Source organism: Talpa occidentalis, unplaced genomic scaffold, assembly GCF_014898055.3.
Source record: "Talpa occidentalis isolate TD23 unplaced genomic scaffold, MPIMG_talOcc4v2.1 talOcc4.7, whole genome shotgun sequence".
NCBI lineage: Eukaryota > Metazoa > Chordata > Mammalia > Eulipotyphla > Talpidae > Talpa > Talpa occidentalis.
In genome coordinates, this window is record NW_023605083.1 from 70,491,543 (window position 1) to 70,506,530 (window position 14,988).

A 14,988-nucleotide genomic window follows, 5' to 3' on the forward strand; every position below is an offset into this window, starting at 1 on the left:
GAGCTTAAGATTAAAAATTGTCCAGTCAGGCTTGTAGGGTAGGGGACCCTAAAGAAGATACAAGGCAAAGCAAGAGCTAGCCTGAGTCAGTAAGCAGGCAGCCTTTGAAGAGAGAAGGGGTCATCAGACCAACTTTGAAGAGGAAGCATTTAGCAGCTGGTCTCCAAAGAGAGAGAAGTATGAATCCCATGACTGCCATGGGGTTCACCAGACCTCCGTTACTCCAAGACCCCCATAGATCTTTGAGAAGACCCAGCCTTTGCACCTGCCTCTGCCGTCACCTGCAAGGGGCATCATTGAGCTCAGACCGGTGTCTCAAAAAAGCTGTTCACTGTTGGTGTTTGCTCACAAAGAACTATCCCCAGCCTCTTGTTCTCAACCAGAGTCCAGTCTGGTGCTGGTGAGCCCATTGTCTGGTCTGGTGTCTGGCCCAGCCTACAGACTGCAGGTGTGGGCTGCTGCAGGGTCACCTTATCCTCCACTAGCAGTCTTTTTTGCGGACTTCTGGATACTGCAGACAGTATCTGTGATGAGACAACCTGTGACTTTAGAAACACTTTCACTTCTTTTCCCAATCTCCTGTTTCTTAAGTAAACACTGTTGTTGTTGTTGGACCCTGAGCCTGAGTGACTTGCACATGGGTGAGAACCCACTGACTGACCTGGTCCCCTACCTTGGGCACTGTCCTTTGGCACTGTCTTGAGTAACATGTCTGTGCACTGTTTTAACTTCAGATCAGTAAACTGAGGCCAGGAGAGAGGAAATGACACCCTCAAAATTTATATGAGGATAGGGCCTTCCTGGTGGTACAGGGGTTAAGTCTCAGCGCTATCAATCTATCACTAGCCACTGTGGCATGAGTTTGATCCCAAGCCACGGAACTGACACAAATGACATAGCAAACCTCTCCTGTCTCACCCTCTGCTACCCTCAGCTGTGTATTTTAGTAGATCCACCTGTTCTCCTCCCCACTGTGTGCCCAGTGAACCCCTCCCCAAACCTCTGGCCTACACCCCAGTTCTTTCTACACAAAGATAAATATTTTTTTAATTTTTTTAATAATTTTTATGAGGATGATCTGAGATATCTTTCGTAGGTCAGTCAAGGTAATCCCATATTTCCCACTTGACTCTCTCCACTTTAGCAAAATCTAGCCTAATATGAATTAGCAATATGTGCTAATTCTTTCCTCATACTGTCAGATGATTCTTGCAGTGTTACTTCATTTCTTCCCCTTTGTGCTCTCTTTCTTTTTCTCATTTGATTCCTTCCCCATTTATATCTTCAAGCCCACTGATTCATTTTCTGTTTGGTTTATTCTACATCCTTGACTTTCTCTAGTATTTTACATCTCCTCCATTGATTTCCTACACCCTGCAGTTCAATTATTTTCTTATTTGAAGTTTCAGTGTTGATCTTCTGTTCCTTGATTGTGTTTCTCATGGCATTAATTTGCTTTTCTGAGGTTTCTTGCACATGTCTGAACTGTTTTTCTGAGTTTTCTTTGTATTGTTCCAATTCTTTAATTTTATTAATGATGACTGTTTTGAATTCCTTGTCTGATAGGTAAAGAAGGTCTTCCAGATCTCTGTGATTTGTTCTGTGGTTTTCTTTTCTCTCTATGGTGAACTGTTACCCTGAGGACTTGCTTGGCTAGTTGTATTTTTCTTTCTTCCTACTGCTTGCTTTCAGGTTTGCTCTGCTGTAGTTGGGGCTGCTGTTGGACATGGGTTTTCCTCTCCCAATATTCTTGTGGTTTACTGGGTAGTGAATGCAGTAGCTAGGGCCTCCCCCAGCGCTGATCCAGGTGAGCCACAGGTCCACTGGGGTCACTGTGCTGGTAGGTGGCACCTCTCCTGCCTGCCCAGGCTTGGACCCAGTTGAGCAGCAGGGGTGTGGGGAATGGTGGGGCTGCTGGACAGGTGGGCAGGCCAGAATTGACAATAAAATAACTGCCTGGGAGAATGGGCAGGAATCATTTGACAGACCAGAATCCCTGCTCCAAGGAAGGAACAGACCTTGAAGTCCTGGAACTAATAATCCTTGCCAGTGCTAAGTTCAACTAATGAGATTGTAACAGGGTGGTCCCCAGAAAAGGGGGAGTTTCCCTGCCCCACCCAAGGGAGGGTGGAGCTGAGCAGGAAGAGGAGAAGCTGCAGAAGAGACTGAGGAAGGAAGCAGGATGGAGCCAGGAGACCTGGAGGAGGCGCATGGAGCCTAGAGACATGTGAAGAAACTGCGCTTGTCTTTTGGTCATGGACTGGGTGACACAGATGTGGGTGAGACCCGTGGGGAGGTGACAATGGCAGCTTTTATCTTGATGTTGATTTTGCTCTTTTCCTTCCGGGCTTGTCCGGTTGTTTGTGACCCTTTTCTGTGGGTCCCCACTGGAAGATGCTTTAGACTTGTAGCAGGCTTTGGGGCCTTGTTCTGGGCCGATCCCATATGGATGGACTTTTACCCACGAGGGGACGGGTAACTTTGGGTGCTTCATTTAGAAACTAGACTCTTTGCCTTTCCTGTATTGTTTCCTAATTAAAGTTTCTTCCCATTAAAGTCTCCTATGTTTTGTGTTGATGTGGCGGATGGCAGAACCCATTTAGAATAGGCAGGTTTGCGGGGCTTGGGCTGCCCCTCTCCCTGTCCTATAACAAGATGAATGTGTAAAAAAGCAATGAAGCTGGTTTTGCCACAGACTCTGTGATCTTTGACAGAACACCTGTCTTCTCTGGGCCTCATTTTCTCTCTACATCTGTAAAATGCCAGGGCTGAACTGTATGGACGTATCAGGACCCAACAGCTCTGGGAGCTATTTCTTTGTGTTTATTTCAAAGCTACTGCCAACCAAAATGAAAGGTCCATGCAGCAGGCCGCAATGCAAAAGCCTACCCAGAAGCCCACCTGGGGGGCAGGAATGTGGATACCTGCCTGGAGGACTCAGAAGATGAGCCCCCCCCCCACGAGTCTCTTCTCAGACAAAGAACCTCCACCTGCCCTACAAACTTTTCCCACCCTATGAGCCCAACTACCCACCTGACCTCTCCTCACCCTATAAAACCCTGCTTCCCCCTAACAACGTGCGCGGCTTCACTGACCCCCACCTTGGGTGCGTGAGGTCCGCCCGGGGCGCAATAAACTTTCCCTCCCTTTGAGAAATGTAGCCTGGCTCTCCTTTTCTTTACTGCGCCGAACCTTTCACAAAACACCTGTGTTCTGGTGAGAGGTTGAGTTATAAATCATGACTTCCCAAATAAAGGCATTAACTTGCTATCCAACATGAAAAGTCTTGAGAAAGAAACAAAGAAGCAGGCTTACTCATTTTGAGCATTTCTGTGCCAGGCATATCACATCCACCACCTTATTTAGTCCTCACAAAAACCCTCTGGAGTAGGAGCTGCTATTATTCCCATTTTACTTGCAGATACAAAATCTGAGATTGAAAAAGGTGAAAGCAGCTTACTCCAGGTCTCATTAGTGGTAAATGGTAAAGCCAGGATTTGAGCCCAGTTGCCTCTAAATTCCAGGATCCCCGATGATTTCTGGCAGCCTGTCTCCCCTATTTGCTTTTCTGCCCTTTAATGTTTAGGATTAAGAGGCAGGGGCTACAGCCATACAAAAGTATTTCAGGGATGAATTCGCTGGATTGTACAGACAAAAGAGCCTATGAGTTCCTATGAGTAATCCATTGCCCAATCCAGCAAGTGACCGTCTTCCTGGATTCTGTGCTCCACTTTTTAGTTATCCTAGAAACTGAAATTAGAATCACTTGCACAAAGGGTAGACTCTTTGGGAAGTTGGTTTTCCTGTTTTTGTAGGCAGGGATGAAGGTCTTTGCCCCATCTCTGTTTCACCATGGACTTTCTTTCAGCCAAGCCTGGAGGTGACGTCACTGCCACCAGCTGTTTGGGCTATCCGGCGCCATCTCCTTGACAACAGCAACCCAGCCACAAAGCTGGCATTATTATTGCCTTGGCCAAGGTCATAGCAAATGGCTGGGAGGAAGTAGTTTTCAGCCAGATGTTTCTCATTAGAGTAGACTGCTCCTGAAGTTTTAGCTGCTCAACACACAAGAACTGCCTTTACTAACGAGAATAACTTTTTACAAGTTCGATTCATACACTTGCTACTTTGCACTATTTCATGACATACTTGTGACACTAGGAAGTAAGTTGGGGCATGCCCTGCTCTACAGGTGGGAAAATGAAGGCTCAGAAAGGGAATGAGATTTGCCAAAGGCCACACTTTTCCCCTCTAATTTTCTTATCTTTTCACTTAGAAATAATTCCAGGCATAGAAGAAAGTTGCAAAAATAATACAATACAAAGAATTCCCTGTCTAGCCTTCACCACATCCTAAAATACTAACGTCTTACATAACAGCACATTTGCCAAAAAGTGAACAGCAATTTGAGGTTACCAGAAGGGAATGGGGAAGATAAGACAAAGATGGCAAAATGGAGACACAGAGAAGGGGAGGATTTGCCTGGCCACATGGCAGCTGAGTGGTGGAGCTGGGACTTAAGCCCAGACTTTGAAGCCCACACTGAATCAATAAGCCATAGTGGCTTTCACTGAATTACTGATATGATATTCTTGCCTTCAAGAAGCTGATAAAAATGTGCACGAATCATTGTAAAACATCTTAAATACTTTGTTGGTACAAGGAAACTAATAGTAAGAATCTCAAGACACGAAGAAAGGAGATTGAGTCATTCTTATTGTGGTTTTGGGGGAGGGTGTTTGACAAGCAAGATCTATGCTCTGCAAAAGCAGAATAGAAACCTGAATGGACCGCATTGGCACTAGCTCCTCACTTTTTTTTTTTTAAACATTCCATTGCTTTTTTTTTTTTTTAGATTTATTTATTTATTTATACAAGCACTGGTTACAGTCAGAAGCGCGGGAGGGTGAGAGAATTCACCAGAGCAGGGAGCAGAGCAGGCAGAAGGACCGAAGTACACTGCTGAGGGGAGCAGCGGGTGGCAGGAGAGGTCTGCGCGCCATGTGGGACCCTCCTCCGGTGGCCGGGGAGCAGCCGGGGATCGAACCAGCGCTGCAGAGGCTGCGGGCAGCTTCACAACCCAGCGCTCAGCCGCTGCGCCACCGGGGAGGCCCTCGCTCCTCACTTTTTAAGGCCACCAGAAAGAAAATAAAATCGCTGTTTGATACAACGTCATTTACAAAGCCCCTGTCACATTCTCCATCCCTCAATGCTCTCTCACAATTCAGAGAAAAATTTATTATCCTTTATGAGCAAGGAAATTGAGTCTCAAAAGACTTGAATCAATTTTTCCAAAGTCACACAGCAAGCTTGTGACAGAGAAAGAAATCTGGGCCTCAATCTTCTGATTCCCAAAAGCTAGAGCTCCTGGGCTTTTTTGAAAATTGACAGAAGGCAGCCATACATTCCAAATCAAGATCCCCCTGCCTAAATTGATTATCCTCATAAGAGAGGCTACAGGGAAAACAAACCTTAGATGCTTTCAAGCACCCATCCCAGCTGTACATTTAAATATATAAAACAGCAATAGCTGTAGGCAATGAAAATTGAATTAATCAATTGCCTGGACAATTTGCAGATTAAAGAAGCAGTCACTGTCTTGATTGTGACTTGCAGGAGATAAACTTTGCCTTAAATGAATTCCTATTGAGAAAGCAGTTCAGGACCTAGGGAAAGAGGAGCACAAGTAGGGGACCTCAGCACCTTCTTGAAAGAGATAAAAGTAAGACTTTTGCTTTTGCTCAATCCTTCCCCTTTGTCTGGCAGATTACCAGGTACATAGCACATGCTGTGCCCTGCAGGAGGGTACCCAGACATAGAATGCATGGAGGCTGAGGTCCTGTCCATGCTCTGCTGGCCAAGCTGTGGCCTCTGATTCCCAGTCTGAGTTCATTCCAAAGAAGGGGCATATTTTTCCAACTTACTCAAGGGAACTCTTCTTGCTAGTGGTACTTACAGTCTAGAGTGACTTTCCTTCCCTCCTCTGCCCAGTTCCCAGAGTTTCCCCAACTCCCCAAAGTTTAGGACCCAGCCTGGATAGCTGCTCCAGCTCCAGACTTCCAGAACACCCTGGTCTTATTTAGGACACTTCCACAGCTCTGTAGTTGTCTGTTAACTTGGCTGCCTCCTCTATTAGACTGTGAGCTTCTTTAGAGCAGGACTTTATTTTAAATCAATTTTATAGAGATATAATTAACATAGAATAACATGCACTGTCTATGTTTTGGCAAAATTATACACCCATGTAATCACCACCATGGTCAAGGTATAGAACAGTGCTTTCCAAAAGAACTTTCTGGATATGGACATATTTTAAACCCACACTGTTCAGTAGAGTAGCCACGGGGCAGGTGGGCATGGAAGCCTGGAAATGTGGTTATGTGACCAAAGAACTGATTTTTTTTCAACCTTTATGTTAATAAAAATTAAATAGCCACATCAGGCTAGTTGCTACTGTATTAGCATAGATATAAACTTTTCCATCACTGTAAAAAGTTCCCTGGTGATTTTGTCCCAGGCAAGCACCCTCCCACCTCGGGATACCACTGATCTACCTTCATGATTAAAGACTTGTCTTTTCTAGCATTTCATAGAAGTGGAACCAAACAATTCTTTGGTATCTGACTTCTGAGAACAGAAACTTAATTGTACATCATACCTTCTGCTCTAGGTATTATAAGCAGGTAATAACTATACAATAGATGCTGGTGAAAGAATGAATTAATAAACTGTAATCAGAATTAATGATTCTATCTCAAATACCCATTTCTCCCCCACCAAATGGAATACAAGAGTGATAAATGTTTCACAGATACTGTTAAACTAAATCTCTTAAAGTTACTGATGGAAAAGCTGAGTCCCAGTTAGAGCCCGTGGCCTTCCCAAGTTTAGTCTAAATTTATAAGAGAGCAGAGATTTGAACCTCAGGTGCAGTCTCCTCTCCTCTCTTCACAATACACACCTCCAACCCATTTCTTACCCACAAACATGGCAGCTCCTATGGAACCTGGCGAGACCACAGGAATGCCTACAGGATACCACGCCGCCTGCTCAAGCCTCCCGTGGGTGACATCCTGCCCTAGACCACCCACTGAAAGCTCATAACAGCAGCAATTCAGCTTAGAGAAGTATCTCATTTCATTACAAATATCCCTAAAACCTAGGAGAGGCCTCACACCAATATGGGCATTGTTGGTTTTCTACTCAGAAAACAGGCCACCAGGGGTACCTGATCAGATTCTCCATTCATTAAAGAAAGAGTAACACTGCATTTGTTGGGGGTGGGGAGCGTAGCTAAACACTTGTTTGGAGACCTCTTAAGTAAAAGGGAGAGGGGAAGGGAACTACTGTAGATATCACATGAGTGTGGTGCTCACGTCAGGTTTCATTTTTTTTTTTTTTTTGTTTTCTTCTCCAGATTTTTTTTTTATTAAATAATGAATTTTATTTTTATATTCCCCCATACAACTGCACATGCCCCATTCTGACCCCAATCCCTCCCCTCCCGGCCCCCACCCCCCAAAAAGTGTCTCTGGTTCATAGTTGTTTGTTGATTTTGATTTTCACTTTCTTATAGTTATTCATTTTCCTGGTCCCTTATTTAAGTTTTCTAGATTCCTGCTATGAGTGAGACCATCTGGTATTTTTCTTTTTCTTTTTGGCTTATTTCGCTGAGCATGATCCCTTCCAGCGCCATCCATGTTGCTGCAAATTGCATGTGTTTATCTTTTTTGAATGCTGAGTAATATTCCATGGTATATATGTACCACATCTTCTTGATCCAGTCATCTATTTTTGGGCATTTGGGCTGTTTCCAAAGCTTAGCTATTGTAAACAGTGCTGCTATAAACATAGGGGTGCAGGTATTCTTTGGAATGGATGTTTCTGTGTCCTTTGGGTAAATACCTAGGAGTGGAATTGCTGGATCATATGGAAGCTCTATGTTTAGTAGGTCCAGAAATCTCCACACAGCTCTCCATAGTGGTTGGACCAGTTTGCATTCCCACCAACAGTGCAGGAGAGTTCCTTTTTCTCCACAACCTCGCCAACATTTGTTGTTGCTAGTTTTTTTAATATGTGCCATTCTCACTGGTGTAAGATGGTATCTCATGGTAGTTTTGATTTGCATTTCCCTGATGACAAGTGATGTTGAACATTTTTTCATATGTCTGTTGGCCATTTGCATTTCCTCTTCAGAGAAGTTTCTTTTTAGCTCTTCTGCCCATTTTTTGACTGGGTTATTTTCTTTGTTGTTGTTGAGTTTCATCGGCTCTTTGCAGATTTTTGTGATCAGTCCTTTATCATTAGTGTTGGGTGCAAAAATGTTCTCCCAGTTGGTGGGGTTTCTCTTTGTTTTTGTTATTGTCTCTTTTGCTGTGCAGAAGCTCTTTAATTTGATGTAGTCCCAGCTGTTGATCTTTGCCTTCACTATCACTGCTTTGGGTGATGTGTCTGTAAAGATGTCTTTGATATGCAAATCACGTAGTGTTTCACCTATATTTCCTTCTATGTATTTTATGGTTTCAGGTCTTATGTCTAGTTCTTTAATCCATTTTGAGTTGATTTTTGTGTATGGTGTGAGGTAGTGGTCAAGCTTCATTCTTTTGCATGTAGCAACCCAGTTTTCCCAGCACCATTTATTGAACAAACTTTCTTTGCTCCAATGCATAGTCTTTGCTCCTTTGTCAAAGATTAGTTGACCATAAATCTGTGGGTTTATTTCTGGATTTTCTATTCGATTCCATTGGTCTGTATGTCTGTTCTTGTTCCAATACCATGCAGTTTTGATGATTATGGCTTTGTAGTATAGTTTGAAGTCTGGGAGTGTGATGCCTCCATTTCCTTCTCTTTTTTTCAGGAGAGCTTTGGCTATTCGGGTTTTTTTGTGATTCCATATGAATTTCATCAATAATTGTTCTATTTCTTTGAAGAATGACATTGAAATTTTGATTGGAATAGCATTGAATCGGTATATTGCTTTTGGTAGGATGGCCATTTTAATAATGTTTATTCTTCCAATCCATGAGCAGGGGATGTCTTTCCATTTCTTTGTGTCTTCTTCTATTTCTTTTAACAGTGTTTTATAATTTTCTTTGTATAGGTCCTTTACCTCTTTTGTTAGATTTATTCCCAAATATTTGATTTTTTTTTGTTTCGATAATAAAAGGGATTTTTTTTTAATTTCTTCTTCTTCAGATTTATTGTTTGTGTATAGGAAGGCTACTGACTTTTGCGTGTTGATTTTGTATCCTGCCACTTTACTGAATTGATTGATAAGTTGAATTAGTTTTTCTGTGGAGTTTTTGGGGTTCTCTATGTATATTATCATATCATCTGCAAATAGTGATAGTTTGCACGTCAGGTTTCATTTAACTTCATAGAACTCTGAGAGGTTAGCATCAGTATTCCTGTTATAGTAGGAACAGTAGAACTAATAGCCATCTATTTTTTAAAAAAGATTTATTTACTTATGCATACAGGAACTGGGGTACAGGCTAGAGGTGCGGGAAGTGAGAGGACTCACCCGAGACAGAGTGGGAAACAGAATAGGTGGATTAACTGAAATACAATGCTGAGGGGAGCAGCGGGAGATACCGGAGAGGTCTGCTGCGCCATCTAGGTCAACTCCTGGGATCGAACTGGTGCTGCAGTGACTGCAGACAGCTTCATAGCGCTGTGATTTAACCCTTTGCACCATCAGGGAGGCCCTAATAGCCATCTATTAACTTACCTAAGACCCCACACTGGTGCAGCCTGCGCTGGCATTCGAATCTCTGCTTCCTACACTGATGCTGTTTGTATTGCAACCTCTTATTGCCTTTACATGCCTGCAGATAAAGAGATTTGTGTTGCTATTACAGTATGCATTCTTTAATTAGATAGTATTAGCTAAGCAATCTGTGTTATTAGTTGCTGTGAAACTCAGTTACATTAGATGTCAATTGCTGATGCAGGTTTTAGCAGGATTTTTCTGGTATAGTTCTACCTCCTTTTGGTATACTTAACTGATACTTTAACCCTTCATTTCATGATTTTTAATGCAATAAAGTGAGGTAAAGATTGTAAATAAGTGAAATTAATTTTTTACCCAGGACCAATATTTGGTAACATTACTACCTTTAAATTTTCATAGGACATTCAAAACATATCTGTTGTCAAAGTCTGATTTTTGCTCTAGAATTTAAAGATCTCTTCACTTCAGAAAATTCCTTGGGGGTGGGGGGTCAATGGTCCATTGGAGTCTATACAGTTAGCTTAATTACCCTGAAGTTATTATCTCAACTAAAACAGAATCTTAATAGACAAACATTAATGTCTTTATCCTTGTCTAGGAAAATCTCATCTCGTGGCAAAAATAGCCTCTTTGAATGAAGCTGTATAATCCCCTAGCCATGGTGATTAAAGATAACAATGGCTCATTTAGAAAATGTTTTGGGGAAATTAAAAAGCTGAGATATTGCTTGTTGGTTCTGCAAGCTACTGAAAATCAGGCCAGTAGGGGAGGGCAACCCATGCATCCATCCATGTATGAGTTTGCTCCTACCCAGTCAGCACATGCAGTCGGCACTGGAGAGGCAATCCTGCCCATGGGCCAAGCTCACTTTGCGCTGAAGGAATGAGCTTTGCCAGCACCATTCCACTAAAGAAATTTTGTGCAGTTTGTTCCCAGGGTCACTCAAAACACCCCTACTTCCAAGTGACTTGGTGCTACCCCAACAGCAATCTATTGGGTTTTTTATTTTGACTTACACTAATTGAAAGCCTGCCAACAACTGAATTGGCACAAGTCTTTATGGAGTTACCAGTGTAAAAACTGCAGTACAGCCAGTTCATTCACTAATTCATTCACTTTTATTAAAGCTCTTTTTGGTAGGAAGGCCTGTGCTTGGTAATGCCATTAAAAGATGAGGACAGTCCCAGTCCTTGAATTGAAGAGTTTCATCATCTTCATCATTATCACCATTTTTTAAAAAAGATTTTTATTTATTTATACAAGCACTGGGTACAATCAGAAGTGTGGGAGGTGAGAGAATCCACCAGAGCGAGAGCGGGGAGCAGAACAGGCAGAAGGACCGAAGTACACTGCTGAGGGGAGCAGCGGGCGGCAGGAGAGGTCTGCTCACCATGTGGGACCCTCCTCCGGTGGCCGGGGAGCAGCCAGGCATCTAAAGGGCGCTGCAGAGGCTGCGGGCAGCTTCGCAACCCAGTGCTCAAACGCTGCGCCCCCGGGGGAGGCCCCATTATCCCCATTTTTACTGTGAATCACTGTTGGGTTTTGTCAAAAGGCTTTTTCAATTTCTTTAGAGATAATCATCATATGATTTTTCTTGTTCCATCTGTAGGCATTATATGGACTGATTTTCAAATATTGCTTTTCGAACTTTGCATTTATGGGGTAAAACCCAGTTGGCCATGAAGTATTATCTTATATATTGTCACATTTAATTTACTTACAGTTTCTTAGAGATATTTGTGTCTGTTGAACAGCAGGATATTGACTGTAGTTTCTTTTTTTTTGCAATGTCTTTGTTTTTTAGTATCAGAGGAAGACTGGTCTTGTAGAATTAGGAAATGTTGTCTCCTCTTCAATTGTTCTAGAAGAGTTTGTGGAGAATTGGTATTATTTCTTCTCTAGAATTTTCATTTTAGAAGCCACACCAGGGAATTATCTGTACCTGCAGTTTTCTTTGTGGGGGTTAACCACACATTTGATTTCTTTAATAGATATACAACTATTGATATTGAGCTTTTTTCTTTCTTTTTGAGTGAGCTTTGGTCATCTGTGTCTTTCAAGGAATGTGTGTTCACCTAAATCATCACATTGGCATGAACTTCCCAGACTGTACTTCTAAAGGTGGAGGTCCCATAGGTCATCACTACAGTGGTAACTCCTTTTCATTCTGATTTTGGTACTTTGTGTTTTCTTTCTTTTTAAACTTTTCCTCATCATCCTGCCTGACAGTTATAAATTGCATCGAAGTTTTCAAAGAACCAGCTTTAAATTCCATTGATTTTCTCTATTGTTTCCTAGTGTATTTTTTCCCTCTTGTTCTTATCTTTATTATTTCTTTTCTTCTGCTTACTTTGGGCTTATGTTGCTCTTCCTTTTCTAGTTTTTTTCAAACAGAGGCTTAGGTCACTTGAGGTCTTTACTCTTTTCTAATATAGTGAGTACTCTGTATTTCCCTGCTTCATCTGCAGCCCACTGGTTTGAAAGTTGTGTTTTCATTTTAGTTCCATTCAAAATACTTTCTGGTTGTTTTCATTTCTTTGTTGACCTATGAGTATGTTAGTTTTCCAATATTTCAAAATTTTCCAGCTATATTTCTGTCATTAATATCTAATTTAATTCCATTGTGGTCAGAAAATAAATCTTGTATGATCTAATGTTTTAGAAATGTTGAGACTTATTTTATAGCCCAATGTATGGTCTACCTTGGTAAATGTTCCATGTTCAGTTGAAAAGAATGTGTATTTGCTATTGTTGAGTGAATGGTCTAGTAATTTAGGTCAAGTTGGTCACAGTGTTGTTCAAGTGTTCTATAACTTTCCTGGTTTTCTACTTGTCCTATAGGTTATTGAGAGAGGGATACAACTGTGGTTTTGCCTATTTATCTTCCCATTCCTATCAGGTTTGCTTCATGTATTCTGAATTACCATGATTAAGTGCATAGACATTTAAGATCATTATTTTCTACTGATGAATTTCTTATTTTTTTACCATTATGAAATGTAGCATATTTGTTTTCTTTCTTTAGTACAAATTAGGATATTTCTTTCTATTTTTCTATGCATTTTTTCCAACATAGAGGAAATGATGTCATATTCACTGGTATTATAGTCGTCTTAATATTTTCACTCTGAAATGTAACTGAGTTTATGTGACACATTGTTTAAAAACAAATACAATAAAAACCCACACACACAAGCATTGCTTAAGAAAGAACATCACCAACACTTTTGAGGATACCTGTGAGCACCCCCCCCACCGCTTCCAAAGTCAACTTTACTTTTATATTAATCATTCCCTATTTTTCTTTAGTCTTCCTACATATGTACATACCTCTAAACAACTTATTGTTGTATTTCCCATTTGGGGCCCTTATATAAAAGAAATTATATTGTATATAGTCTCTGTGACTTGCTTCTTTTGCTCAACAGTAAGTTTTTGAGATTCATCCATTTATATATTTATGTAGGTAGTCGTAATTTATTTTTGAGGACTGCCTATAATTCCGTTCAAAGTATATGAATAGACCATAATTTATCCATTCTTCTACTAAAAGACATTTGTGGTATTTCAACTATTTTGCTGTAACAAATGATGCTGCAGTGAAGAAACTGAAATGAGGTCCTGGAGCACACACATAAGAATTTCTTTAGATTGGCATACCAGAAGCAGGATTGCTTGCCTAGATCAAAATAGCCTGTTTTTCTTCACTTAACTTTGTTTCCAATAATTTTTTAGTGACTCTCTGCTACCAAATAGTTTTTATTAAACCACACCTTTGTTGTTGAACCCCTACAGTTCCTATTGAAATGTAAATACAACTCCAGGAGAAAAACATTTTTCATAGAAATCTCTCTGCCATTTAGATCATTTCCTTCTGAGGGATTCTCAGAAGTGGCTTTTTTGAATCAAGGCCACACATTCAGTGTGTACTCATCACATATCCAGGATGTATATTCTGTGAGAGGACTTTCGTTGCTGAACACATAAGGTAATCTCCATCCAAGTAGTTGTTAATCCTTCTGGGATCATAGATTCTTTGGAGACTCTGATTAAGAGTATAGATCCTTTCTCCAGAAAAAAAAAAAAAAAAAAAAAAACAACAAAACCCACATAAACTGTATTCACAAACAAAGCAGCATGTAATTAATTCCAAGGTTTTCTCAGAACTTTTGAAGTCCATCTGCTAACATCTCTATTAAATATCCTACCCATTGAATATTTCTTATAATGCTTCACCAATGATGTTGTATTTGTTATAACAAACTTTGTATCTGTCAAGCACCTTTAGTTTAAAAGCACCGTTTACTGAAAACTTACAAAGTGACAGCACTATGCCAGTCACTAGAGACAGAATAAATGTTCCCAGCTTCAAGAAAAACAGAATCTATGGGAGAAGACATAAGTTAACAAGTGTTTATAATAAAACATATGCAATATGGCAAGATGGAGATACAACTGATCAATTTTCTTTTATCACAGATAAACATTTTCAAGAACGTGCTAGAGGAAACTTGTACTAACAAAAGGATAAAGTCATTATGTAACCTGGCATATATTAGACACTATCCATGGGTCAGAAGGTGGGGAACCATTGTATAGCCCATAGACAAGGGCTGAGACTCTTCCTTACTAGGAAAAAAATTAAGGGAAACAATATTGACATATAAGACTTAACCAGTTGGTCCGACAACACAAAGGAAACCACAGGAAAGATTTCCTCCCAAGCACTTCCTTTATTACCCAAACCTACTCTTATTAACATACAAAGAAAACATTTTGCCTGTTTTTTTCTGCAACTATCTGAGGTTCAGTGTTTGACATGCAAGGATTAAAACCTACTTGTTATCAATACAAATGAGCCACACATTTTAAACATAACATTGTCTAACAGCTTTCATTGTGTAAGAGGAACTATTAGCCTGCACATAATTACTGCAAGAATTTCTTCATATAATTGTCTTGAAAAACTAATTATAGGTAAAACTATTATTTTTTTAACACTTAGAATGTTGTTTTTCAACCTGTCAGTTACACTCCTAATACTATCATCTCATGAAAATCATTTTGGTGTTTTGAATTTAGCATAACTTTTAAAGTGTACCTAAGAATAATTGCTACTTTGACATTGCTGATTTAATTATAATTGAGCATGTGGAGTTTTTTTTAAACATATGCATCTTACACTCCTATGGAAAATGAATACAAGCAATTTTGATAATGCAATCTAGTAGAATGTTTTCAGTTTCATCAAAAGT